Source organism: Nycticebus coucang, chromosome 2 (genome assembly GCF_027406575.1).
Source record: "Nycticebus coucang isolate mNycCou1 chromosome 2, mNycCou1.pri, whole genome shotgun sequence".
NCBI lineage: Eukaryota > Metazoa > Chordata > Mammalia > Primates > Lorisidae > Nycticebus > Nycticebus coucang.
The window spans coordinates 158,751,880-158,779,019 of NC_069781.1; positions in this window are offsets into that span (position 1 = coordinate 158,751,880).

Sequence of the window (27,140 nt, forward strand, 5' to 3'; positions counted from 1 at the left end):
AAAATATGCTTTGAACACTATGCTAGGTATTGAAGATTAATAAATAATGTCAAAGTTTCTGACTGCGGAGACTTCATATGCTAGTACAATAGAGAAATATACAAATAGACAAATGAAAAATAAATATAAAAATTATCAAATGTTAATTTGTATGTTAAATAGGAACTATCTAAGATTATGTGATAGAGGAAAGGTATTTATAGAATTTCTCCTTGAGGAAAACTTAATACAATAGCAATCCCCAACCTTTTTGGCATCAGGGACTGGTTTCATGGGAGACAATTTTTCCATGGAACAGGGAGTATGTGGGAGGATTGACAAGAGGCGGAGCTCCCATCCAAGTGATGGGAGCAGGGAGGACATTTGGTGAGATTTTGTCTAATGTGCACAGTGCAAGTGTACACTTCAAAGTAACTAAGAGTAAATTATAAATATCTTACCACAAAAAATAAGTGAAGTGATGGTTATGTTAATCAGTTTGATTTAAGCATTCCACATTGTATATCAAATCATCACATTGTACCCCATAAATGTATACAGTTATGATTTAATAAAAACCTAATTAAAAAAATAAAAATAAACACGGATGAAGCTTAACTTGATCACCTCCTGCTGTGCATCTTGATTCATAATAGGCCACAGGCCAGTACTAGCCTAAAGCATGGGGGTTAGTACACCAGCAGTACAAGACTTTAAATTAAGAAAAAAATCAGTCACCTACTAAGTTCTGAGGAACAGAGTTACAGGCAGAGCAAAACACACATTAAAAGAATAGGGCAATATGGCCAATCAGAAAGGAATCCAATTGAGTGATTGAAAGAGAGAATATCAAAGAATTAGGGAGCCAGAATAAGGAATGAGAATGTGTTCTAAATGAAATAATTTTTATAAGTAATGAATATACTATGTGTACAGTGGAACCATTAACTAGGATAGTAGTGAAGCCTTTTTCAAGAATAATAATCTGGAATGCCTTTAAGGCTCTAAAGTTGAGGTACTAAGAAGACAGTTGGATATATGAGTATGGACCTTAGGGCAAAAGTTTGAACCAAAGATTTACAGTTAGTTGAAAAGTTGATAAATGCTATTTTCACTATGGGAAGAAGAAAGTGTTAGCTAATCCAATCTCTGTGGGACTGGAATAGTTGAAGGTTAACAGAAGTGGACAATATGACAGGAGACTTGATATTGAGTTTCTAATGAAGGAAAAATAACGACTTTTACGTGTGAAGGAGAAGTGCACTTTGTCAAATCTCTCAAGATGTTAAGAACAGAGAATAAGCGAAAGATCCCCTGGATTTGACCACAGGGAGACACTGGTGTTCATGAAATTAGTGTTCAAAGTTTTGGGAGGAAATAAAGCAAAGTAAAATGACTGAAAAATGTTTTCATTTTTCCCTTGTTTTATTTCTTTTTTTTATTTTTATGTTTTGTAACTGAGAAGATATATACCAGGGTTTGTTTTAATTTCAGTTTTAAAGCTCAAACTTTAGCACACTTATGCAGACACACATATACACACAAAATGATGAGGGTATGTTGAAGGGAAACAGAAATGAATTGAAAGAAGTCCAATGACCAAAGCGAGAGCAATTTGAGCAATAAAGTAGTACTGTAGTATGACTCAAACATGAAATATCCATATAATAAATAGTTTATTACATAAACCAAGAAAAATAATTTTTTCTTTCTTTTTTAAATTAAATCATAGCTGTGTACATTACTGCAATCATGGGACACCATATACTGGTTTTATATACAATTTGAAATATTTTCATCACCCTGGTTAACATAGCCTTCCTGGCATTTTCTTAGTTATTGTGTTAAGACATTTATATTCTACATTTAGTAAGTTTCACATGTACCCTTGTAAGATGCATCATAGGTGTGGTCCCACCAATTTACGTTCCTCCACCCATCCTCCCCTGTCAAGAAAAATAATTTTAAGTAATATATATGTGTATGTATGTATATATTCACAAACTCCATCCTAGAAAACATGCTACATGCCTGATTGCTGAACCTGATTGCTGAATATCATATGGTCACCTTTGATGTACTCCCCTTGCCAGTGCCCAGTACACCTTTCAAAGCAATTTTGGAAATGTTTTTCTGGACTGGACATCAGAATTGTTATCATATTTCCCTTGCTATCATTAATGTCATCAAAACCTCTTCCTTTCAATATTTCCTTTCTTTATCTTTGGGTAATGAAAAGCCATTAGCAGCCAGATCAGGTGAGTAGGAAAGGTGGTCCAATACAGTTATTTGTTTATGGCTAAAAACTTCCTCACAGTCAGTGCCATATGAGCTGGCACATTGTCATGATACATACAAGAGCTGTAAGTTGTTGGCCAAGATTTTCAGTGAAGATTTCCTGCTTCTTTACTGTTATTTACTTGCTCTGCTATGCATCGCACAGTCAGCTCATGATTTTAAAGTATAAGTCAACAAATTTTGCAATGTTTTCATCAAGTGTGCTTGTTACTGGCTGCCCTGACCTCTCTTCATCAGTGACACTTTCTTTCCCCTCAGAAAAAAATGTTTAATCCACTTCTACACTGCTGTTTTCTTCATCTCATTTTCCCCATAAAATTGGACTTTCATGTCCCTGATTTCACTTCCACTCTTGCCAAGTTTAATAAGAAATGTTATTCTACAAATATTTGTTCAGTGCTCTAATTTAAGCTGCAACATTAGGCGAGTGTACACAAAACCACTCAACAACAGTAAGGAACACCATTCAGCAGGACACTGCCACACATCAACAGGAACACAGCTGTGAGACACTGATGTGCCAAAGTTATGAAATATTACCAAGTTGTTTGTACATTGTAGTGGCAAATTCTTGAACTTAATTGTCAGTCCTCCCATGGCATACTTAAGGAGGTGGAGCCTAACTCTCTTCAAGTGTTGATTACACAGAGACTTCTCTCTAAATAGTCAAAAGTTACTTTTACAGTGCATCAACCTGTACTTCAGCCAGGTGATTAAAATCAATATCAACAATGGAAAATCATGTTAATGGCATGTACACACAAAATGATGTGATTAATAAAATTGGGACTTTACCTCTGTGGTCTTTCTTGTAAAAACTCATAACATCAGTCTAATCATGAGAGAAACATTAGACAAAACCCAATAGAAGGATATTCTACAAAACATCTGACTAGTAATCCATAAAACTCTCAAGGTCATCAAAACAAAAACAAAAATGTCTGAGACACAGTCAGCAGAGCCAAAAGGATCCTAGGAAGATATGACAACTACATGTAGTATGATCTCTTTGGCAGGATCCTAAAACCGAACATGGACATTAAGAAAAGAAACAAAGAAAATCTATGTAAAATATGGACTTTAGTTAATAACATTATTATCAACATTGGTTTATTAATTGTTACAAATGTACTATACTAATATAAGATGATTAATAACAGGGAAACGAGGTACAATGTGTTTTGCAACTCTGTGCTATCCTCACAATTTTTTAATAAATCTAAAAGTGTTCTAAAAATTAAGTTTATTTTTTAAAAATGCATGCCAAAAAATTCCTGTTTTATAGATGAGAAGCTATGCACAGAGGAGTGAAGAGAAATCAGTACCAGGTTAGAGAGTTAGTACATGTGAGAGAAAACATTTGATTTCAACCTGGTCTACTGCACATATGTTCCTCTTACTATAGCAAAAAATTGGTTTCCCTGTGTCCTTCAATTTCAATCTTAAAGGGGGAAAACTAACTCCTTGCTGCTTCAATAACTAATGGCTACTTAAAAGTATATAAAAGCAACCAGAACAGGGTAATACCTGTAAAGGGGTAGGGCGCAGGCCCCATATGCTGGAGGTGGCAGGTTCAAACTTAGCCCCAGCCAAATACTGCAAAAAAATTAAAAAAATTAAAAAAAAGCAACCAGAACAAGGTCATTCTGCTGGAACACCACATAAAGAATCAGTTCAATTCAAAAGATAATCTCTATAAAACAGGTGCAGCTGAATGAAAAACGTCCTGACATCACAATTATTAAATATATATTTATTCAATAAACACCTAGAGTATGCCCAGCTTTGAAAAAGAGGCTGAACCACTACACTGCTTGCTTCTACTTTTGAAAAAATAACATTCATACACAAAAATGAAAGACTATTTCGTGATGTGCACCAAATTACTACATGAATGAGAAATCTTTCTTATTTTTTAAAGTCCTTAGTCATCAACTAGAATTGAAGACCTTACGTTAGAGTTTGGAGATAGTTCTATGGTGATTGACAATGAAATACATACATACATACATATATATATAATTTTTTTACTGAAAAAACTTAAATGAAGCTTGAAAATTGGAGAAATTACAAAAAGAGTGGGCAGAAAAAAACTATTCTGTGGATAAAGTTACATATAGATATACAACTATTTTCACTTTATATTTGACAAAACACAATTATTCATTTAAAATTTGTTCAATCTTTCTGTCTTGAAGGAAAAATATATTTTCATAACAGTTTGGCAATGATATATTCAAATATCTCAAGTAATACTTATATAAGCCTATTTTTTAAAGTATGCATGTTTATATTTATGTATTTAATATATTACAAAGGGTATAAAATTTATAGTAAACTTTTTTGGTCTCACCTCTTTTTTTCACTTCATCCTGACCCTGACATTTCTCAGGAATTATTAACTACTAATACTTTACTACTACTACTGTATATATTTCAATATACTTTATAATTACTACTACTATAGATTTCTTTTTTTGTACTATGTGACTCAATAAATATTAGTTTTCTGATTTGAGCCAACTTTAAAAGAAGATAACTGAATATGATGTGGTTGAATTAGGATAAATCATTTTCAAATGTCAAGTACTATATTCGAACTAATTGGTACTATATTTGCATTTATGTCATAGTGACATATTTTTCTGTTTTTCTTTCCTTCTAATAATAATTTAAAGTCAATTGGGGCTGTTTTTTACATTGATTTATGAAGACACTAATATATTAAATTCTAAAATACACTTGCTTTTCAGAATTCATCACAGAAAAATAATAATTTATGATCAGATTCCTTCACAATATTTCATTTTGCTGAATGCTTGAGGGCTCGAAAGTAGTTATCTATATTAGATGTCAACCACCCAAATGGGAAAAAATGGCCTGCATTGCTGTGAAACTGACTCAGAATTAAATTACCCCATGAACTGTTGAAGTCTTGACAAAGAGACATGTAGAATTATAGGAATATTGTTTTCTCCATTGGTCTTAACATAAAACCAAAATCTTGTCTAATATTTCCATGTCTCTTTTACATGCAAATCTTGAGATAAGCAAGAATTTTGATAAGTTATAGAATATAAATTTTTCAATATATCAAAATAGAAACTATTGAGTTACCAATAACTGTCTTAAATACTTAGATGGTTGGACTAGATTATGAAAAAATGCTGTCATATTTGAAATTGGGCCTACTAGGGAGTTTCATAACATCAAAATGGGTTGTAGGAACATGACATATTTTTGTTCTCTCTTCTCTGTTTCTGCAAGCTGAATAAAAATCATTAAGAAAGTATTACACATTGCAAAGTCTCCCATATTTCAGGATTTTTGTACATAATTACCAAACGCAGATCTTTTCCAGACATCGTTACTAATGAAGCTAACAACAAACAAACGGAAACAGATTCTAAATTGTATAAATGCATATAATTTTCCTTTTTGAAAAAAAAAAAAATATTCCACCGAGGCTTGGGGAAACTTGGAGTTAGTGAAGCTGTTCCTTCATTTTTAGCTTCCGTGATTCCTAAGTTATGCTTAAATTGTCTGATTCATTGTGCAAACAGGAAAAATATTTTCTATATCAGCCATTTCCCATTTTAGATAAAATTAACACATCCTTTCTATACAGAATAGACTTTCTATAGCTGCTTTTAAAATACTGCCTGACAGAGTAAATAACACTATGATGATTAATGAGACACATCTCAGTTTTGTTCTAAAGTCATTGGAAAGGATCAGGAACTTTACCAATCCTATGTCCCAGTTTCCACTTGGTAATAGATATAGGTCTCAAAATAATTGCATTTTGTACTTACAAGCCTCTCCCATAACTTCTCCTCACTATCCATAAATAAAATTCAAAAAGTGAACCTAGAGAGGACAAGGTTATAAGTCCTTTCGCAGATGAAAGAAGACATATGTTGATTTAAATTGTGCTGTATAGTTGGCAAATATAGACAGGCATAATCCGTAATGTAAGTCAATTTACAATGTTTCTCTTTTTTCTTCTTAATATCAAATTGTTCCAAAAATATCAAATTGACTGGTTGTCAATTGCCTAGACCTAGTCACATGTTAACGACTCTAGAATCTCCTTATTGTGTGGCATTTTCTATTTTCTGTGAAGGCAAATCATTTATTCAAATGCCTTCTCAAGCCATTATACACTGGGAACCCTAAATTATGCTTAGATTATCTATCCAAATATGAAAAAGAAATGCCTTATGTGGTCTATAAAATGTCTGCTCATACAGACCTCCTGAAAATACGTATTTTGCCTTTTTCATTTTTGGCAGCAACCTAATACTAAATACAATGTGTAAGAATATGAGTTCTAATTATTTGATTTTGCTTTTGAAAAAAAATCTTCAGAGATAAATAAATCTCTGTGTCTAAGGACTGTAGAATTACACATTTAAGTAGCATTGTGACATACTTCATCAGAAAAGCTGATTATTTGTCAATAGAAAAATCATTGAACAAGAACCTTAGCATTTTAAATTTGCCCTCTATAAACTCATAAGTGTTATATTCTAATAAACCACAGGCTTAAAACTCTTGTAGTCATATTTATTTTCTGAAGATGTTGAACCAATTGTATTTATAAGCTAAATAAGGAAATGAAGAAAAAATAAGGTGATTTTGTAATGTTCATGCACATATTTTCAAATAGGTAATAATCACTCCAATGATGGGATTAAACACACAGGCCTCAATTAAAAAGAGTGTGTTCAATTTGATTTGCTAAAACAATAAGAATAATAATTTCGAAAATATGCTAAAAAGGTCACTAATCTTGTTAAAAGGTGTTCTTATAGTTTCTTTTCAACTGTTCCATCTTTCCTCATTAAGGCACATTATACATAATTGGGGTTTTGGGTTAAGCCATGAGTGGATTGTTTTCTTACCTGCCACCTCTTAAATATCCTCAATCAATCTCCTGTTTCTTGTAGACCACTAAATATACATATTTGCAAAAACAGATTATTTTGGAGTTTGAAGTGGAAATCCTATCAGAGAGGCAGTTTGAAAGCAATAGCAATGACAGTACTCACAGACTCCTGGCCACAGATCAGAGTTCTACTCTATCAGAAAAGCAGCCCAACATCAGAACGAGAGAAAAAATACCTTCTAACAATGAATGAATCACCTTCCTTCCCTATTCCATCTCCTTTTTGAGAAGGGCTGAGTCTAATTACCTACTCCTCCACTTTAAGTGATATCCACTAGGTGCCCCCAGCTATAGGAGAGTTATTTTAGTAACAGTGTGTTCATGACTGGGGGCTGAGACGCTCTAAGAAGCCACATATTCATACTTTAACAATTCTGGATAAACTTGTTGTTTTAGATTTGGCATGTCTCACTTGCTATTTACTTTTATCCTAAGTGTATTAACATGTGTAACTTGACACTTGGCATATTTTGGTTTTGGAACCTTCAACGAATTTATTGGGGTAACCATTTGTTTACAATCTAATGATTAAGAGCCCAGGTCATGGTCTGTTGTTACCCAGGCTTATCTACTGGAAAGAGTAAAAGGTGTGAAATGAGGACACTCACACACAATCCCCCAGCTCACAGAGGCCTTTACATAAATTTAATTCAAATTTGATTGGAAATCTTAGGGTTAGCATTCATTTAATTAAGAAAGGCTCAAGTCAGGCACTTTGGGTAATATCTTATAAAAGACATTGCTTTAAAAGGATAATCACTAACTTCTCATTAGTGACAAAATGGCCTAAAGCAGCCACCTGAGGAGTAAACAATGAGAATGCCTGCCTGGCAAAGAAATCACTAAGGTAAAAGTTCTGAATAATGTTTCAGGTGGTAGTGTCCAGTGCTAGGCCGTGTCTAAATAAACTTTGATTCTGTATAGTTTTTTGACAGCAGCTAAATCCTGGGCCCTGGAGTTAAGTGATCTGGGTCTTTATTCCAAAGTAAGATACATTACTTCTTTCTTCTTTTAAATAATGGACATTATAGTTTACCAACATGAAAGGGTCGATGTGAGAATTCACAATGTCATCCCACATAATTTACTATATCGCATATTGCCAGGACACAGGTAAGTATTCAATAAATTCTGCATAGTAATGATAATAACTGCAACTGCAACATTATAATGGCTATTATCTTTAAATTGAACATTCAGGCAGATAGGTTGAAAAGCAAAAAAAAAAAAGAATAAAGAAGAAAAGAGAGAAAGAACTGTGCCTTTCCTGAGCACAAGAGTCATTGTAAATGAAGTTAACGAAAATTGAAGGACATTTATGTGCCTTGGAATCTAATCTAATAAAGAATGCTTGAAATCATGACCAACTGGGATTTTATCACCACAAAATATTTATCCTGCCTTCTTCAAAAAAGCTTTTGCTCATTTCTTTTATTTTCCTTTTGCCTGTAATTTAAAAATAAATGTACATTGGCATAATTTAAATTATTTGAAGAGATTTCTTCCATACGTCATAGAGTAACATAGTTATTTTCTCTGTAGTTTCTCATTCAATATATGTTTTGAGGATCTTTATATTCAGTTTTCAATTAGCTAATATACTGTGTATAAAAGTCCATAATACGGACATATATTCCAGAATTTATTGAATCCTGAGTCTGCTGTGAGACAATGTGGAGCTTTTCCCCCTTTCAGTAATAGTAAAATATTAAAACAATTCTGTTGTGCTTATCCGTGTCCTTAAAGCTGAGCATGTACAGGAAAAATCCCTTTTACATTTGAAAAATTAATTATTGGATATAAATACATGCACTTAAAAAATGAAAACTTTTTTTTTAAGTCATTCCCATATCACTCTCCAAATGATTTCCCACCTCAGACAGACAAGTGCTTTCTCTCAGGCTTACGTTTGCTCTTTAATTGGTTCCCCTCTGTATTGATGAGATTAAAAGTCTCTTATATTAGCTTCACTACAAAACAGAAGGCAACAGATAGAACTCAAGAAAGCACAGCTAGAAGTTTCAGACTTCTGTCCAGGCTAGTAGCAACTTCTTGATATTTGCATTAACAGACCCATTTCCACTTTTCTTTCTTTTTTTTTTTTTTATTGTTGGGGATTCATTGAGGGTACAATAAGCCAGGTTACACTGATTGCAATTGTTATTCCGGCAGATATTCTCACTTTCTCACTTTTGTTCTTTCACCCCTTCTGAAAGCTTTGTAAGAAGCTTGCTTCTACTTTAAAAAATGTAGGTAAAGTAAGTATAGTTGACTCTTGAATAACAAAGGATTGAACTGTGGGGTATACAAAATTTTTTTTCAATAAATATATTGGAAAATGTGGGGGTATTTGTGACAATTTGGAAAAAACTTGCAGACTTTGTAACCTAGAAGTATCCAAAAAATTAAGGAAAAGTTAAGTATGTCTATATGATAGCAATCCCACTCCTAGCTATATATTCAAAAGAAAGAAAATAAATATATCAAAGATAAATGCACCTCATGTTTATAGGTGCAGTATTCACAACAGCCAAAATAGGGAATCAATCTAAGGGCCCATCAATAGATGAATGAAAATAAAGAAAATGTGGTTTATATACAAAAGGGAATATTATCCAGCATAAAAAAGAATGAAACTCTGATTTTTATAGCCATTTTGATGGATCTGGAAGCCATTATTTTAAGTGAAATAAGTCAAACACAGCTAGACAAATATCCCATTTTCTTCCTCAGACCAGAGAGTTAAAGAAATGGATATAAGGAAGATAGAAAGTAGGTTGGTGATTACCAGAAGACAGGAAGGATAGGAGGAAGAGAGAGATGTTCACTTGAAAGTGGTAAAGATGACAAATTTTATAGGTATTTTTACTTCCTTAAAAAAGTTACCATTAAAAAAAAGAAAAAAGAAAGATACGTAATGAATGCATAAAACATATGTAGAAACTAGTCTATTTTTGTATTGATAGTTAATGTTATTGGTAAGTCTTTCAGTCAACAGAAGGCTGTTAGTAATTAAATTTTAGGGAAGTCAAAATTATATGAGTTCTTTCAACAGGGGTAGGGTTGGCACCCCTAACCTCTGTGTTTTCAGGATTGACTGTATACACAAAAGCTGAAAACAGACCGTCACTCAAAGAAAAGTAATAACTGAGACATTGTTTTTTAGGGAAATCAACATTCTTTGGATAAAAATATAGATAAAATTATTTAAGGAGAGAAGAGATGGTATTTAGTAAGCACCTGAAGTAAGGTAAGGGCTGCAAAGAGAGCTGAGCTTCCTAGCAGCCCAGGAGAAAAATTGGGGATGACAACAGAATAGGCTTGGATCTCTTCTTTTCTGTTAACATCAAGCTTGAATCTTTTGATGAAAATAAAATTCATGTTACATACTTTTCTCTGGATTCAAAGTCAGTGTAGAGCAACATGGTGTGAATGTCTCTATGATAAGTCAGGATATGCTGCTTTCTTTTGAGGGACACGATTCTCTCCCAAGAACCTACTGATCATCAGAGAAGAGGTGAGCAGAGTGACCATATCTTGCTACCATCTTGGTGCCATTGAAAGCTTTGAAATGCCAGGCATTTATTGACTATAAATCACTTTTTAATGTAGTTTTTACTTTAGATATGCAGCTTTCCCTTTAGTATAGCTTCCAAATCAAGGATCAAATTCAAAAAAGATGTGTCATTTCTGGGGCATAAGCATGGTCTGTGAAAGGCTATCCTCTGTGCTGCAACACCCGGAATGCTAATGACATGAGTCTGTCCAATTCCTAGAGGCTGACAGAGAAGCAAGGTTTAAATCCCCCAATAAAAAGCCAAGCTCCACTTCGATTCACGAATGAATTAATAAATTGTGGTACCTGTATACCATGGAATATGATGCAGCCTTAAAGAAAGATGGAGACTTTACCTCTTTCATGTTTACATGGATGGAGCTGGAACATATTCTTCTTAGCAAAGTATCTCAAGAATGGAAGAAAAAGTATCCAATGTACTCAGCCCTACTATGAAGCTAATTTATAGCTTTCATATGAAGGCTATAAGTCAACTATAGCACAAAAATATGGGGAAAGGGCTATGGGACGGGGGAGGTTGGGATGGAGGGAGGGTAATTGGTGGGGCCACACCTACGGTGCATCTTAGAATGGGTACAGACGAAAGTTACTAAATGCAGAATGCAAATGTCTTCATACAATAACTAAGAAAAAGCCATGAAGGCTATGTTAAACAGTTTGATGAAAATATTTCAGATTGCTTATGAAACCAGCATATTGTACCCCTTGACTGCATTAATGTACATAGTTATGATTCAATAAACACACAAAAAAATAACCTTCCTGTCTTATTCTCAGCCTTGTGGTTAAGCAGTTCTCGGATTAGAAAGAAGGTTTTCTTTCACTAGCTGAAGCTTAAAATGCAAAAATTATTTTCCCTGGGTTAAATAAAATGCATATTGATGCCCCCTCACGGACCTCCCAGTAGAGGCTGCCTCACTGGCTCCACTTAGCTCTGTTTTCCTCTCACCTTTCCACTTGGCTTCTCAGTCTTGAAATGACATTAGAGCTTTTTATGTTTGGAGATCAAATTAACTAGTTAGCCAAATCACTAAAGTGGAGGGGATAATGCTCAGAAGTAAGCATTTCATTTACAAAAATGCAAGTTATCTAATGCAATAAATGGTGATAGTGTGTCTTTAGGCCCTGGTTGTTCCATCATTTGGAGAAATAATAAAGACTTTTCATTTTCTCCCTTAGATCATAAGTGCTGTGTTATTAGTGCCGTCTCAGCATTAAACCAGGTTGCAAGCTGCTTATTCTTCAAAATGAAGCTTTATTTTTTAGTTTAATTGCTTTTTCAGGAGCATTATTAACTTCCACAAGAGAAGAAAAAAATAAAAACAGCTAAAGCTGTGGCTCAGTGTATTTGAAGCTAAAAAACACATTTCAAAAACTGGTGCAACAATACTGTACCAATTATCAAGAATACTGTTAGGGAATATAAATAGCAAGATAATTATAGAAAGAAAGATTTTTTAAATACCAGGTGTGAGTGCCATCTGTATTTTTCTGTTAGGTGCTCTTAACATGCTGAATAGAAAATTATCCTATCGTCCTGACAGACCAGATAATACCCAAACTCCCTGAACTTTTAAAAAATAAGTCTCCACTAAACGTTACATCTCTCCTCTCTCTCTCTTTCTCTCTCTCTCTCTCTAGTATAAAAAAGGAAAAATAAACAAATACACAAACTTTACATCCAATCAATCACCAAATTCTACATTGAACCTCCTTAATATTTATCAAATTCATCACCCATTCTCATTTTCACCAACTTCTACCGCATGTGAAAAGTGGGGCATTTGCTACCACCATCATCTCCTGCCTTCCAACTGGCCTTCCTGTCTTCTAATCCAATACCAGCTGCAGAATGATCTTTCACTAAGTTACTTCTATGCTATTCCCTCAGAAGGTTTAAACGCTGCATCTATTTCTGTTTTAAACAGTTAAAAGTAAAATATCGATGTCCAGAATTTCATGGGCTGATTTGATCATCTCTGCCTTTCCTATTTCTAATAGAGCGTTCAACTAATCACCGGAAAACCTTCTTCACTCCATGGAGGTTACTCTATTTGCTATATGTCTCAAAACCTATTAAATGCCATCATAGATCAGAATTAGAAGATTGAGATAAGGAGATTGTAGAAAGAGGCACAGAAATAGGCCTAAAGCAGTTGGCAAAAGTGTGAGAAATCTCATACTATAGATCAGTTACACACATATCAATACATGTCATGTTATTTTCTTTGGAGGTTAACTGGGGTTATTTTCATGTTTCACCAGAAAAATGTGTTTGATTCCAACTTGCTGCCTAGTTTTTATCCCCAAATATCTTTAAGTAGCTCTAAAATTGGGTAAAATACAACAAATAGTGCTGAAACAACTGGGTAGCTACATACAAAAAAAATATGTACAGGCATAGACTATTTACCCCCCACAAAAAGGGACTCAAAATGCATCATAGAGCTAAATGTAAAATCAAAAGAGAACACCTGCTATAAAAGAGACCATCTATGAGGAGAAGAGGATGACTCAGATGTTAGCAAATTTCTGTCCTTGCCCACCTCAGTGGGTACACAATGGATGTCTGAATGGTGTAGCTGCAGTGGCAAAGAACTGCCTTGATTAATGAGTCCTGAGATAGGCCTCATCAGGGTTCCCTCTCATTACGTCTTATCTAGTTCCTGCTGCTGCAGCATGCCCCACATGTCAGTAAATGACATCTACAGACGGCCTCTGATAAAGTACCACTCTTCTAGGAGACTAGCCAGCTGCTTGATGGAAAGATGATTACATTAAAATCCTTTCTCCCTAAGAATAATAGCTCATCCAAACAGATACTGACACATTCTCCATATATGTTTCTCTTATATATACTTCTCTTTCTTGCCTCCAGGGCCTAAACACCATTTGATAACAGTAGAGTGCCTGAACTATTGACATGGAATTTTGCATAACTTTGCTTTGGATCAAGAAACCCACTTTAAGGCAATGGAGGAATATCCCTGGGTGCATGACTTCGAGATTCACCATTACCACTGCAAATGACACCATGAAAAAATTGCTGCCCCGAAAGAGTAGGAAAAATGTCTTTAAAATAGGTAAGGGAGGAATACACTTGCCTTGGCAATGATACTCATTCAAAGTATGGCATCTTTTGAGATGCAGTATATGCCTTAAATATGGTAGGAACATAATAGGTAGACAGATGGGTATGAGAAACAAGATTGGAGAGTACAAGTAACCATCACTTCCACTGATCACGTCAGGTGTAAGAGCTTCTTGCAACTTCCCCAAATGTGGGCTCCATGGGTGAAGAGGTCCAGGTTCTCACCAGGGGACTTTTCCTACCAAAACACATAGTAGGAGTCCTACTTTATTCCATACCATGTCCACCACCTGGGAAATTTTAGCTAGGAGGGCACAAGACAAAGAAAGGAGCTAAAATAACCTTAAGTAACTATGCTATCATGAAATGCTATCAAGGAGAGAGATGTTTTGCACTCAGGTGATCCCCTGAGGCATTTCTTGATATTCCTAAGCCCAGTTCTACCTCTAAATGGGCAAGTGCCACACTATAGCATCATGAGGGCCTGATGACTGGAACTTTATGTCCCTCATGGATGGGAGGTCTGGTATCGTACCTGGAAAGACATCTAGGGCAGTGGAATTACAACCCAAGGAGAAAGAGACATTGGGAAAGTTGTATAAAAAAAAGATAATGTTATTTTAGGACCATTGCAAGTTAGAACAGTTTGTCCCAACAACCTTCCTCTTAAAAATTTCCCCCAGAATTTTGAAAAGCCAGAATCATGGAGAGGCTATGCCTGTATGGGAGAAGCAACTTGCCCTAGTGGTGCAAGATGACTCTCCTAGATGCTGTTGATGACCAGCTAGAATCGCTTTGAATGGGTGAGTGTACCCCTGCTTCAGCTGCTATGTGTGTACACTACAGACATCTCCTAACCGTTCCTTCTTTAGAGAATTGCCTTTGGAAGCCACCTCACTAGGAAGTACCTAAGAGTAAATGTCTTTTCCTAAAGTAGCTTGCAGCCAGTGACTGAGGGACACTGTATGACAATTCTGTTTCCTTACCTCTGAGTATTCAAAACCATAGGATCATTTAGGCTTCAGAGCTTGTAAGGGAATTGGGCTGAGACTAGACTCATGCTAATGCTGCATATTTCTTCAGTTTCTTCTGCTCTATCCTTCTCACCTCATTTTCTTGTGGGTTTATCTTGAGAATACACCTTCAATTAACAATTTTCACAAAAATTCTCTTCTCAGATTCTGCTTCTAGGGAAACTTATTGAAGATGCCTTATCATTAAAATACATAAATTCACAGAAGTTTTATTATAAGCACAGCAACTACAGGCACAGTGGGATGGATACAGCCATGTCTCATGGCTCATAAGAATCATTCTGGGGACTCTTTCCTCTTAATCATTTCCTGTTCTTGGCTCTTTACCATTTGTATTCAATTTTTCTTCAACAGGTTGAATTAAAAGTTAGTCTTCTAAATATTATGTTATTATCTTTGGGGATGGAATGGGACTGTTTTCATGTTACACTAGAAAAAAATCTGTGCGAGTCCAACCTATGGCCAGCAGGCTACCTGATGATTTTATGAGGATCATTTTGCTTATCTGTGGTGTCTTGGATCACAAAAAATATGTATGGACTTTTTTTTTTTTTTTTGCTTATCAGCTTGTTAGTATTTGTTTATTTAATGTATGGTCCCAAACAATTCTTCTTCCAAGGTATGGCAGAGGAAAGAAAAACAGTTGGACACTCCTGTGAATAGAACTAAAATTGGGTGAAACATAATAAATGGTGCTAACACAACTAGACAGCTACATATAAAAGGTGCATTTAAACAAAACTTTTCAACCTTTGTAAAAATGAACTTAAAATGGATCATAGATCTAAATGTAAATTTAAAGACCATAAAACTTCTACAGGACAACATAAGAGATAACATAAATTACCTTGGTTATGACAATGTCTTTTTAGATACAACACCAAAGACATGATCTGTAAAAGAAATAAGTATTAAGCTGGATTCATTAAAACTAAGAACGTCTCATAAAATAAACTGTTAAGAGAATGAGAAGGTAAGTCGCAGACTAAAAGAATATCCAAAGAACTCAGCAATAAGACAGTGAACAATCCAATTAAAAACTAGACAAAAGACCTGAATAGACACTTCACCAAAGAAGATATACAGATGGCAAATAAGCGTATGAAAAGTTGTTCGAGATTATATGCCAATAGGAAATTGCAAATAAAATAGCGATGAGATACTACCACATATCTACATGTATTAGAACAATCAAAATTAAAAACCTTGACAACACCAAGTTGTGATGATGTTCATTGACATTCATTGCTGGTGGGAATGCAATTTGGTACAGTCACTTTGGAGTACAGTTTGATGATGTCTGAGAAAACTAAAACTCTTAGATATGATCCAGCAGCCCCACTCCCTGGTGTTTACCCAAATGAGTTGAAAACTCATGTTCTATTGAAAACATGAAAAACCTGCATAGGAATGTTTATAACATTTCAGTTATAATTGCCAAAACTTAGAAGCAAGCAAAGTGTCCTTTAGTAAGTAAATGATAAACTATCCAGATAATGGAATATTATTTGCTGCTAAAAAGAAATGAGCTATCACGCCACATGAAAGTGAGAATTATGAACTTTATGCTCTATTTTGCTATGAACCTAAAACTGCTCCTAGAAAATAAAGTCTACTTTGGCCAGGTTAATTACCTAGCCCTGAGGATGTTAGCTGCTCCAGGAAGTTAGTACATCTGTAAAATATCAGCATTCCCTTTTTGCCTCTACGAGCCTCCATTATATTTTAACTAATTCTGTTAAAATAGGGGTTATAGTTTCTGTTTTTCTGACTAATATACACAGCACTTCTACTTCATTTTTTTTTCCAACAGGGGGATTTCCCTGCTTCTCAGACTTCTGCCCCATGGCTCCAAAGCTTAGCTGTTGCAGGTTTAGCCACCTAAAGAGAGTAGAAATTCCTGAGGAAGGAAATTAAAAAAAAAAAAAATTACAATGTGTCTTCAATACATGAATGGATAAATAGTGGTATACATATAACAAGGAATATTATTCACCATAGAAATGATGGAATCTAGTATCTTTTGTAAAAACCTGGATAGAATTGGAGACCATTTTCCTAAATACTACATGTGTTCAATACTAAACTGGAACTAGTTGATCAACATATCTATGCTCATATGGAAGCAAAACTCCATGAGATTAAAGCAGGGAGGTGGGGGAGAAAGGGCTGAATTAATTCCTGACTAAGGGGTACATTGCATGGATATATGGCAAAGTTTCTGGGTAAGGACATACCCATAACTCTGACTTTAACTTTACAAAAGCAAACTGTGTAACCAAAACGTATGTGCTCCCATAATAATCTGAAATTAAAAATAAACTCTACTTCCAAAAATGGGTGAAACAGATACTGAAAGTGGCATTCAAAAGGCATACATTCCTCAACTACTGTTCTTTGTCCTCCTCTTCTCTGTGAAAGAATGCAGGAAGCAGGAATCACCAAAAGGAATCAATACAAATCAAGATATATGTAGTACATACTTGAATAAATCTTTAAGCTGCTATTTTAATTATAATCCTCTTTGATATATTCGTAAAACATCTAATGTATATTACAGATTTATAAAAGTCTCATTTTAGCTCACACTTTATGGTTAAAAATGTTTTAACATGTACTAGCTTTTGAAAATACTTTCAACAAATCAATTGTGATTTTTGAGTGTGACTTAGTCCTTATCAGGGGTCCTCAAACTTTTTAAACAGGGGCCCAGTTCACTGTCCCTCAGGCCGTTGGAGGGCCGGACTATAGTTTAAAAAAAAAACTATGAACAAATTCCTATGCACACTGCACATATCTTATTTTGAAGTAAAAAAACAAAACGGGAACAAATACAATCACACCACCTCATGTGGCCCGCGGGCCGCAGTTTGAGGACCCCTGCATGATGCAAATGAGATTCGAACTGATGAGCAACAATGTAAATTCAAAACAAATACAGAATCCATGACAGAGCATAGCAAATAATAGGTATATAATAAAACTTTAATGAATTTGCTGAATAAATTCAACTGTCTTTCCATTTTGACTTATTACACCCAAGTCACTGGCAAACGTTTGATAGCATTTCAGAAGAAACTAATCTGGATACCTAAGCTTACTTAATAATACATATGCTTATTAAAGAGTTTGGCATTTCCAAATTTCATAAATGTTAATGTTAATTAAAAACATATTTTGAAGGAAAAAGAATTTCTTTAGATAGCATATGTTACAGTTCAGCTATTTTTGAATATTCCATATAAGTTTTGTAATGACTACTTTCTGGAATGTCATGTTTTTTCCTAAATCATTGATCTGATGCCAACTAGTTTGACTTACTAGTATTTGTTTCACATGCTCAGAGAAAATGTTAAATTCTCATAAAAGTAATCAATTTCAATTATGTGACTGCCTCCTTTACCTGTCATTACATTGAACATCATCAGCAAATAAGAAAAGCTAGTTTTAAAGGCTACACTAATCTTTTAACTATTAAAAATAAAGTGATTCTTTCATGTCTTTAAATTATATGCTATGGAATATTTGACATACATATTATATAACAGAATAATATGTTATACTGTTAATAGCTCTAATATGTTAATACTTTTAATAGCTCTAACCCTGAATATATTTGTATTATGGAGAGATTGGTGTCATGAACATTTATTGAATTGTTTCTACATGACAGCACAGGTGTTTCAGAAAGTACCAACAAATAATTGAGGAAGGATGTGTTTCAGAGAAAATACTTTACAAGGCCTAGGTATGGTATAGGTGGCTACAAGGGGTACGGAAGAACCCACAAGGTAATTGCAACTGTAACGTTGTAACTGGGCCAGAAGGGATAAGAAAAAGAGGAAATTAGAACTTACAAGATGGAATTCTTTTTTATTATTGTTATTAAATCATAGCTGTATACATTAATGCGATCATGGGGCACAATACACTGGTTTTATAGACCGTTTGACACATTTTCATCACACTGGTTAACATAGCCTTCCTGGCATTTTCTTAGTTATTGTGTTAAGACATTTACATTCTACATTTACTAAGTTTCACATATACCCTTGTATATGTGATGCACATATGTATATAAGATGCACCACAGGTGTAATCCCACCAATCACCCTCCCTCCGCCCACCTCGCCCCTTCCTCCCCTCCCTCTCCCACTTCCCCATATGCTTAGGTTATAACTGGGTTATAGCTTTCATGTGAAAGCCGTAAATTAGTTTCATACTAGGGCTGAGTACATTGGATACTTTTTCTTCTATTATTGAGATACTTTACTAAGAAGAATATGTTCCAGCTCCATCCACATAAACATGAAAGAGGTAAACTCCATCACATCATAACAAAGATACTTGTACCAGAATGTTTATTGCAGCCCAATTCATAATTGCTAAGTCATGGAAAAAGCCCAAGTGCCCATCAATCCACGAATGGATTAATAAATTGTGGTATATGTACACCATGGAATATTATGCAGCCTTAAATAAAGAAGATGGAAGTCTTTCTAGTCAAAATGTGGTCCACAAAATAGCATTGTTGACTCAGGCCTAACCCAAGACCTATAGAATTACAACTATATTTTCACACACTCCCAAGGTGATTTGAATACACATTAATGTTTGACAAATACTGATGGACAAGACACTCCTTTGAAATTAGTAACTCCAAGTCAAGGAACACAGCCAGCCCAGGGTAAAAACTGGAAAATAAATGACCCTGACATTATTCTCCTCCATGACATTCTCGGGTCCCTGAAGAAGGTCCTCATTAGCCAAATTTAATAGGAAGCAGAGAGCAAAGAAATGTGCTGGTGTGGTTTATGAAGATCCACTGCCCAGATCCATTCAGAGAATTCAAGGGTATAAAGAGGAAAATGGGTCAGCAGTGGAATTGGAAGAGATAGAGCACATGAAGGCTAGCCACTAAAGATGAAAAGACGAATGGTGGTGTCCCTGACTTCAAACACCTCAACTCATGTTCTGCAAAATTGTTTTTTTTTAATATTATAAACATTCTTAATATTAGAATTATGACCAAGAGTAATGCTATTTTAATACAATGTCTAACAGCTTTTTCATCTTGAATACACTTAGCACACACTTTGATTTTAAGAAAAAGGTATAAAACCAAATGTTCTGTCAGAGCTAGCCGGCTTGGCAAGGATCCTCGCATATATTATATATTCTCCTATTTAATTTCACCTTTACAGTCACAGTTTTATTTTTTTTCTCTTATCTTTTGGGAGTGGGTCTCTTCTTACAATGAGATTTCTCTTGTTTGAGATCTTTTGCTAAGTTGGAGACCTACCGGATTAGATTAAAATCTTACATAGTTTTATCATGATAAATTGAAAGGTTGGTGTTAGTGTGGTATTTCCCACTGTTTGACCTCAAGAATTTAATTAATCAGCCTCTTAAAGACTGAATTCACTAAATAAGAAGTATTTAATGACAAAACTTGCAGTTATCTGCTGGTAAAGTAGAGGTGGAATAAGTCCTGCTAAGAAACACTGGGTCCCATGCATGTTACCATACATAATAAAACTTGGCTTTTCTGCAAACCATAATGATTGAGGCCAGAGTCCATGGCCATAGTAGGAGTTAGAGCCCAGAAAAGACTTACATGAGACGACCTTGAAACTTCACAAGAAACAAAGATTCTGGGGTGGCACCTGTGGCTCAAAGGAGTAGGGGGCCGGCCCCATATGCCGGAGGTGGCAGGTTCAAACCCAGCTCTGGCCAAAAACTGCAAAAAACAAATAAATAAACTAAAAAGCAGAGATTCTATTGCAGAGATTTAACTATGTTAATTACTGTGTATGAGATATATGTCAAGAATTGTGCAAAATTTGTCATGTATGTTAGCTTTTATAGTACATATACTTTCCCAGTCAAAGTAATCCTAGAGCATTACGAATAGCTTCTATGAAAGACCATTGTTGTAAGGGATAGCCACTTGCTTCAACTATATAAACACTTGATTCTCCCATTAGGTTTATTTCACCCAGGCACCAAAACTCCTTACAGAATAAATAAGTAGATAGATAGATAAAATAGGTAGATAAATTAGATAGATACAATTGTGGATGTTTGTAAAAATATATATTTTTCTTCTTTGAGATGTTATTAGTTTGAATTTTTAATATGTTTGTTTTTAGTTCATTGGGAGGATTCTTTGTATGGGAGCTTGCTTGAATTATCATTCTCCAAAGAATATAGCTATGAATAGAGAATAGACTAAAATCCTTATCTGGCATGGTCCTTCAGAGATTATTAAAATCCTCTATTTTTCAGTAACTTTTTCAATAAAATAAAAAACACAATTCTTTTTTCTTGCATCAGTGTTATTTAAAAAAATGATTAATAGTCATATGTAGTTATTTAGTACTTGAAATGTGGCTAGGACACGAGAGTAACTGAATTTGAATTTTATTTAATATTAAACAATTTAATTTTCAAATTGAGTAGCCATAGAGTGCGGATTTATAGTACCTCACTAATTATTGGGGTTCCTTTGGATAATTTTTCTTATATTTCTTTCATTATGGTTTTCTCTATATAAATAATCATATTTATTACATAACCACTGTAACATAAAACTTTATTAAATAAAATTGACTTTTGTAGCATTAAAAAAATAATATAATATGTTACTCACATTCATATGGTCAAAGGTAACTCAAAACTTTCTCAAGGAGTGAGAGATATGTTTAGGTGGGAAAGTCTACCTTAATATCAGTTAAGCTCCTTTATGGGGTTTATGTATAAAGAAATAGTTAACTGATCATAAATAATGTTCTATTTTATAGATAAGGCACAGACATAACAAAATGAGTTAAATTTCTCAATTTGGCTAAGGGAGTATATAGTGTCTACTTACTATTTTATTAGAATACTTTGAAATATTTACTTCAGGAGTTGTTTTAACAGTATACTTCCTGGAATTATGATTATGGCATTATATTAATTCTTTCCTCCTTTCCCTTTATTCCCATTCTGATGAGTTTCCAGCAAGCAGGTAGTGTTGTTAATGGGGGTGGAGGGGTAATAATATAGTTTGCAACAGGTTAGACAGTGTAAATCATTATAATTGAATTGTAGAAAGCTGTCCATGTTATTCTAAACACAATATTCATTACCATTGCTTCCCTTGTTTTGAAATCCATTTGATTTATGAGAAAATTAAGGACTATATATAAATAGCATCATGTACAAAGAGTAAGAATAGAAAATTCAGTTCAAGAGTTTTTTATTTATCCCCCTAAAATAATGTTTAATCATGAATAATGAACAAAGAACAAAATCTAGACAGAAAAGTAAAGACATTTTTCTCACTGAAAATGCAATGACAAAGATAAGATGGGGTTAAGAGACTGAATTTAATGGCTTCAGATCATAGTTTTGCCTTTTCCCAGTGCAAGTCTTGAACAATGCAACAAAACTTTTAATACTTCCATTGTTCTTACTTGAGTCTCTTGAAAAGTATTTGTTCATTAAAGAGTCGTTGGACACCTAGTCTGTGGCAAGCAATGGGGATTAATGACAAAGCAATAAGAAAGCATGTTCTCTGCTTTGTGGGAGCTTCCTACACATTTTAACAGAGGGAGACATGCCAAGTTTTTTATAATTATCCATTGGTGGGTTATCGAGTGCTATAGTAATCAGGAAAGGCCCCTGTATATTTTAGCATTTCCCTCAGCCCAAACCCATTCACCCAACAACCTCCTCCACAACAGTCAATGGAAACTCAATGAGTAATATAAATAACAACGAATAGCAAAGTTTTGCTAAGTTCAGTGCAAGTGTTCTGTATTTTAAATTGTATATTCTATGTTTTCATTTGCTAAATCTGACAATTGCCCTTGGAAACCTTCTAACAGAAAGGGTATTCAGCACCACTGTGAGAAAAATTGGGAGTTAAGAAAGCCTGTGGCTCAGTGAGTAGGTTGCCGGCCCCATATACCAAGGGTAGCGGGTTCAAACCAGGCCCTGGCAACAAAAAAATAGCCGGGCATTGTGGTGGGCGCTTGTAGTCCCAGCTGCTCAGGAGGCTGAGGCAAGAGAATCGCCTAAGCCCAGGAGTTGGAGGTTGCTGTGAGCTGTGTGAGGCCACGGCACCCTACTGAGGATGATAAAGTGAGACTTTGTCTCTACCAAAAAAAGAAAGAAAGAAAGAAAGCATTTTGAACATCATGTTAAAAGGATCACTGTTGCAAGCAGTCTATAGGGGGTTAAGAATAGAAATTTGAAAGCAAATTAGGAAACATGGAATGATGATGACTTCAACCAAGGTCTTCACATACATTTTGCCCATGTAAGTGATAAGATTTGAAGAGGTTTGACTATGAACTTGTGTGAAAATAGAGTAGTCCAGGACAGTGTCAATTATTTTCTTGTGAACCCTTGTGCGACCAAATTACTCTAATCTGTCTCCTGAACACTATGCAGCTTTTTATATTCAGTGCTGGACCTTTTGTCCCCAGGCTTCAAGACTTTGGTCTTCTTCCTCTTAATTTCCTTCTCAGAATTTTATTACTTGGGTCTAGGTACCTTTCTTTACAGCATGCAGAAAGAGAGAAAGTTGTATTACAGAATGATTTGTGGGCTGGAAAGGACTAATGGTTCATTCTGTGAATATTCTCTCTGTGTATGTATGTATTTATATACATACAAGTATATATGAATATAGCATATTGTATATAATTTTATCACACTTTTTTCCAAAGGGGATTTATTCATAACATTAGTAGGATGCTTGATTTTATGTAAAAGAGAACATAAGAATCTTATCTAAATATTTTTACTTCAAATAGTTTAACCCAGAAAACTACAATAACTGCTATGAATTATCTAAAGTAAGGTTTTAAATAGCTGGAGTTATTTACAAAGACCCTTTGACACATGTACCTAAAAAATTGCAATAGGTTTATACTCTAGAAATACATGCACTTTGTGTAGATAAAGTATTTATGAGAGATTATAAAATACCTATCATTGAAGTAACTATAAAGTTGGTGTTCTTTGATAAAATTAAAAGGAAAAGAAGCACAGGTATGTTATGTTTATCTGCATCAGTTATCTTCAGATTGGAAATAAGCCTGAATAAGAATATTGGTATTTTAGATAGTAATTGAAAGGTTGAATTCATATGAAAAACAGTAATAAGCTATTGAATTCTTGGAAGTAAAGGGGAAAGGAGTTGCTGAGGAGGGCTAATGGCCTTTGGATCTGAAGTCCAATAAATCTACAAGTTTCCATTTAATGAAGCCGAGTTTTCTTTATCATTAAAGGAGAAAAACCAACAACATGAGAATATATATCCTGCTCTCTGGGGAGCTGACTCAAGCTGTCACAGAGGGTAGAGAACATCTTTAATTGTGACAGCTCATGTACACACCAATGTCTGGCACAGGGGTGCGGAGAAGCAGTCATGCTTTGTCTCCTTTAGAGATCGTAGAATATGGAGAGTGGAGAGAGGAGAGAGAGAGAGAGAGACAGAAAGAGAAAGGCATAGCAGAGTTGAGCTTATGAAGGGACAGTTAGCAGGAAAAGATCGAAAGAAAATAAATCCCTTTATTTTGGTTGGCCAAAGTTGCCCTACCCATTATCCATTATTGGATTTTACACATCTATCCTTTTTTACTGATAAAAGTAGCTAATACTACGAATTTCACTTTTGAGGTGGGGTACAAGATGTGGTTTGTGGTTTATTTGAAATATAAGTGGAATTTCTTATGAAAAGCAAATATACAATAGGAGATATTGTGAGATGTATATGTATACACATACATCTAATAATTTTGTCACACTTTATATGTGTGTGTGTATGCATGTGTGTGTGAATATCTTTTATTAAAAACCATACATACCAGCTTATATTTCAGGCATTATGCATACAGGATTTAATTAATTAATCTTCATAATCATCCTAATGTATGTGGAAGTCAGAACTAGCATTTTTTTACGTTTTTCTTATGAAAAAGCAGAATCCTAGAAAGATTTAAAAACTTTATCAAGATTACATAACTTACGAAAGGCAGAGATCAGATTTAAACTAAGTACCACCTGACTCTAAAATCTATACAATTTCTAAAAGGCTGGGTTGTCTTTTGAGAGCTATGCATGTTACTCAGGATGGCCATAAAGCTTATGTACAATTTAGTAACTATTTTAAATTACACATGAACTTTATGGCCACCCCGTATATACTTTGTACTGGATGATTGTATGATTTTTTTCTTCCCAACTGAGATACTTTTGTTTAAGATAAATTCTAAATAGAACAGCAAGACACCAGGTGTAAACTGAGACTGTCCCAGACCAAGGGAGATATGCAGTCACTCTGTGTGTAATGGATGTGTTATTGAGTGAAATCATTTAATACATCTACCTGTAGGGTACTTCTTCTCAAGAATCTGAACTATTACCTACTCTGCATTTATAAAATGTAGTCTTGCATCCAATTTGCAGGAATTATTCATCACAAATGTTTGATTTCCTGCCTTTACTCAGATGTGGGTAAGTGACTCAATTATAATCAAGAAACAGCAAAGCACGCAATGTAACTCTGCAATCACCAATATGGATCTCAAGCTCTGATGGGATGCTTCTCTGATATTAAATGCAAGCTGAAAAGAGGACAGAGAGTAAATGCAGGATTTGTACTTCCCAATTGTTGACAAATTAATAGTACATTTTCATTTCACAGGATCAGTTCCCCAAATTGCTATCTTGGCATATCTAGGTATTCTAGAATACATCAGTGTGAGAAAACTAAATAAGCATTGCTAGTGAGCAATGTATCTTAGTCAGAGTTCTTCAAAAAGATAGATCAACAGGATATATACAGATATAGATACAGGTGTATAGATATATGGCTATAGATAGATAATGAGATAGTCCATGGATGTATTCGAGAATTTGGCTCACATGATTGTGGAAGCTCCAAAAAAGACTATCTGCGGGGGGCACCTGTGGCTCAGTGAGTAGGGTGCCGGCCCCATGTACTGAGGGTGGAGGGTGCAAACCCGGCCCCAGCCAAATTGAAATAAAAAATAGCTGGGCATTGTGGCGGGCGCCTATAGCCCCAGCTACTTGGGAGGCTGAGGCAAGGGAATCGTCTAAGCCCAGGAGTTGGAGGTTGCTGTGAGCTGTGATGCCACAGCACCCTAACAAGGGCAATAAAGTGAGACTCTGTCAAAAAAAAAAAAAAAAAAAAAAGGTTATCTGCAAGCTAGAGACCCTGGGATGCCTGTAGCATGGCTTAGTCCAAGTCTGAAAGCCTCAGAAAAAAAGGAAACCAATGGTACAATTCTCTCAGTTTGTGGCCCCAGACTTGAGAACCCAGGGAATACTGCTGCATTAAGTCTGGAGTCCAAAGGCTCCAGGTTGGCATTCTAATGTCAAAAGGCAGAAGAAAACTGTTCCAGCTTCAGAAGAGATCAACTTTCCTCTGACTTCGTTTTTTTTTTTTTTTTTTTTTTGGTCAGGCCCCATAGCCATTTGGATAGTGCCCAACCACACTGACTCACACACCAATCACCTCCGGAAACACCCTCACAGACACACCCAGAAATAATGCTTTACCAATTCTTTAGGTGTCCCTTAATCTAGACAAGTTGATGCCAAAACTTAACCATCACACAAATGCAATTACAAAAGCTTTAATGTATATGAGAAATAAGGCTCATCTTTAGTAAAAGTTGATGACTGGCAAGTGGATCTTTCTCTATTCCTCTTTCAGTGGCATCTCATAAGATGCATGAAGAAAGGTATGGCTGCTCAGCTTTGGATCATAGATTTCTGTCTTCCTTGTGGGCTTTGGAAATGTCACTTTCCCTTTCTGGACCTCTGTAAAGTGTGGCATCATTCAGTAAGGTAGAACACAGCCTGGGTGGACTACTCTGATCCCAGGCTTACCTATCCAAGGCTCCAAGATAAGAAGAGCTTTTTCGTCCATGGTTTCTTCCATATTAGATACCCACTAAGTGAAAAGGCACAGCAATGTGAGGACATTTTGAGGACAACAAACAATTCATTAACTGTAATAATTGTCATGGACCCAGCAATAGTAGCCAAGAAGTTGGCAGATACAGAAGGTGCCAAAAAAATGCATAAATATTTTAAGAAAAAAAAAAAACTGGATTAAAACTATAAGACTCAGTATATATCTATATTGTTTATTATATTGTATATTGTATCTTATATCTCTTGTAA